At 46.3% G+C, this 3,759-nt stretch overlaps 1 long non-coding RNA gene across 1 annotated transcript; it reads right to left on the bottom strand.

Moving 5' to 3' along the window:
• Positions 1 to 1,468: 1,468 nt before the first annotated feature.
• LOC128113215 (uncharacterized) lies at positions 1,469 to 3,448 on the bottom strand. Its single transcript, XR_008219379.1, has 3 exons — positions 3,278 to 3,448; positions 3,022 to 3,134; positions 1,469 to 2,899 (listed from the first exon to the last, which is right to left on the bottom strand). It is a non-coding gene; the product is annotated as an uncharacterized LOC128113215 (long non-coding RNA).
• Positions 3,449 to 3,759: the final 311 nt, after the last annotated feature.

Below are 3,759 nucleotides of genomic sequence, written 5' to 3' on the forward strand. Positions count from 1 at the left end.
ACTGCACCCTGAAACCGTGAACCAAAACAAACCCTTGCATACGCTGCTGCTGCTGTGTTGAGAAGTAGTTAACGCACCATGGACCAGTTTGTGTGTAAACGTATTCAAATTTTTGTATAAACTTGCTTTCAGCTCATGAGTACAAGGTATAAACACATTTCCTGTTGCGTTTCATCTTCAGAGAGCTCATTGTATGTGTGCAACCATAGCAAAATGAAAGAGAATCTGAAATTACTTCTGGTCTGAAGTGTCTTTAGGTACTCAGCCTGAACAGACGCTTAAGGGGGTCATGGAAGCAGCACTGAGTTTAGGGTTATCCTTTTCCAGACTCTGGGAAGAGTAGCTATCTCCCTCAACCCCTACTTTCAACATGTAGTATTTGTCTTCCTTAGGTTAGGTTACTTCTTAACGTAATAATTACATAGATTACACTTAGCATAATAATTTCCATTTCCATCCATTTTCCTGACAGTGTTATGGTTTAATTTTGTTTTGTGGCTAAGTAAAATTCCATGTGTGTATGTGCCACATTTAGATTTTAACATATATTATATATGTATGTATATATATATACATATACATATGCATATGCATACACACACACACACACACACACACACACACACACACACACACACACATATATGGAGGGGTCATGAAACTAGAAAGGAGACCATGAGAGGTGAGAGGAGGGGGAAAGATCTTGAAGGAGGAGAGAGAGAAAATAGAAGGTAACAGGCAAAATGAAGCAAAAGGGGGTACCACTGGGGAGGAAGGAGACCCACAGTGGGGAGCCAGAGGGACAGGAGAAAGCGATCAACAAAAGTGAAGCATTATGAAAATGCCATAATGAAACTCATTACTTCCTATAAAAACCTTTTAATTAAATTGTTCTTAAGGACGGAGGAAACTACATCTCCCTCTTGACAAAAGTTAGGCAGATGTGGCTACAGTACATAAAAATAAAGGTTCCTGGGGCTGAAGAGATGGCTCAGTGTTTAAAAGTTGCTCTTGTAGTTGACCTGGGTTTGGTTCCTAGCACCCACTTGGTGACTCACAACCTTCCTTTGAGAGCACCATGCTCATAGGTAGTGTTCATAAGTGTAGGCAAAGCACTCAGACACCTAAGATAAAATAAATAAATCTAAAAAAAAACCATTTAAAAATGGAAGTTCCTAAACTCTAGGCTTCTTGGCTGTGCCATAGCTGTGATGATGGGTACGCTGTCCAGCACAACACCATCCCACACGACTGGGAGGAACTGACATGAACATGACACTTAACTCTCCTTGAGTGAGTAACAAAGCACGATAATGATAATCCCTATCATGTCTCCTACCAGCATGCACAAAACCATGGCAACTTGTTGGCTTGGAGGTCTCAGACCCTTTGTAGTTCCTGACATGCATATGTACCTGTATGTTTTAATATTCTGGTTCCTATGATAAAATATACTGACAAAAGCAACTTAAGAGAGAAAGGTTTTATTTGGACTCATTATTCATTAGTACAGTCCATCACTGCAAGAAAGCCAAGGCAGGATCTTGAAGTGGCTGGCCACATTGTGTTCCCAATCAGGAAGCAGAGAGTGGTGAATTCATGCTGCTGCTCAACCATCTTTCTCCACCTCTCTCTCCAGGACTGCAGACAGGCAGTGTGCCACCTGCAGGGGGTGGGCCTGCCAATCAATTGGTGTAGTCAAGATAGCCCAACAGGCATGCCCATCTTCCAAACAATTCCAGAGTCTGTCAAGTTTACAACTAAAACTAGCCACCACGTTATTTGTATAATAATATGAAGAATGACGAGCAGTGCTAAATGATGGTTATGACTGTGAATCCCAGTAGGTCACTAAATTTACAATATTGAGAATGCTACTAGCAGTAACTAGTAGTCTGTTCATAGTCTAACATAAATTAGGCACTTTTGGGAAACATCTTCACCCATGTCACCTCACCGTGCTGTCACAAGAACACTTAGAAGTAGAGGCTGTCACTGCTGTCAGGCCACCGAAGAAGCCGAGGTTGCTGCTGGGCGGACTAAGCCTGGATGGAAGCTGCACCCATGTGATGGAAATGGGTAACTACTAGCTCCGGGAATGGCTCAGTGGGTAAGAGTGTTTGCTATGCAAGTATAAAGACCCAGGTATAAAAACCTGGGTATGGCTACATGTGCCTGTAACCCAGCACTGGAGTTAGAGGCAGACAGATCCCAGGAGCTTGTGTCCAGCCAGCCCAGCTGAAAGAGTGAGCTTTCAGTGAGAGACACTAACGAAAGGGAAGGAGGTGGAGTAAAATACAGGAAGACATCCGATGTTCTCTTCTGGCCTCTTCATGCATGTACCTGGAAGTAAACACACATGTGTATAACACACAGACACACAGAGACACACAGACACACACACACACACACACACACACACACACACACACACACACACACACACACAGAGCCAAGAGCAACTACCAGCATCTGCCACTCCCTGCCCCCTTAACCAATAATTATCTCAGGGGGTGGGGGGTTTTGGGGTTGTTGGGAGCGCTGACCTGGAGCTCAGAGGGGAAAGGAGCTAAAGAGAGTGTTGAGACCTGCAGTTTACTGAATGCTGTGTCCCCCAAATCCATATGTTGAGCCCTAGCTACCGTGGGATGGTGTCTGAACTTTGGAGAGGTAATTAGGACGTAAAAGTAGAGCCACATGCAGAGAAAAGGGCCCCCCAAAGGATTCCCTTGCCCTTTTCACCAAAGGAGGACGGCTAACACACCGGTCTGTGAACCAGGAAGCAGCTCCACCACGGTCTGCTGGCACCTTAGACCTGCAAGCTTCCTTCCAGAGCAGCGGGAAGTGAGTTTGCTCCGCCATCCAGTCTGTGGTTTGCTATAAAAGCAGTCAGCAGGGACTAAAGTAGAACCATGCAAGCAAACATTTAACTGGAAGACCTTAGCAATGAAGAGAGGGGGAGGGGCAAGGACGGGAAAGAGGAGGAGGAGGAGGAGAAATTGAGGTGGGGGTGGGGGGCACCTCGAGTCTCTTCTTCCCTTTCCCTCTCTGTTTGCCTGGGCGAGTGGAAGGTCCCTGTGACACGTCCAGAAGTTCTAGACACAGAGATTTGTGCTTCTCCAGCTCCCCTAACACTGCAAACAGTAAATTACAGAAGTTGTCCGTTCACCTCCGATAAACCGCACGCAAGTGGACTCCCCTCCCTCCCAGATCCACCCACTGCAGTTTTCAAGCTGAGCCCAGTCGCGTGAGTCTCTGTGGGAACCCTGTGGCTTACAGGCTCTGGGAGGAAGGATCTCAAACAGGAAGGCTGCGTCTGAATGTGCTTCCTCTGCTGCTGAGGCTGGGGGTTCCTCTCTGAGAAGGCTTGGTGGCTGTAGGAGTCACTGCAGTGGGTGGGTTGAGGAGGGACTAGCAAGCATTGCCATTTGCCAATGAAAGCGTCAAAGCAGTCCCAAGCCCCAAGCGGACGTTCTAGGAGAAAGAAGAAAAGAAAAAGAAAAACAAAATTGCACCTTCGGGTTATAAGGATGATAGAGAAGAGGCCATCCTAGTGTTTATTCCACAGTTTGATCCATCCTTCCAGCTGCTGTTGAAATGTTTTATAAGACTGCTTCAAAACAAACCAGTTGGAGCCCAGTGTGCCATGTGGTTAGGGCAGTTCCTCCCCGGTTTCCTGTTGGCCTTGCAGGATGACATTTTCCTCTGCACTGGCCCACCAGCCTCTTGCCCCGTGACGAGCCACCCTGTGCTGCTTCA

This window comes from Peromyscus californicus, unplaced genomic scaffold (assembly GCF_007827085.1).
Source record: "Peromyscus californicus insignis strain IS unplaced genomic scaffold, ASM782708v3 Scaffold_18__1_contigs__length_77618521, whole genome shotgun sequence".
NCBI classification, from domain to species: Eukaryota; Metazoa; Chordata; class Mammalia; order Rodentia; family Cricetidae; genus Peromyscus; species Peromyscus californicus.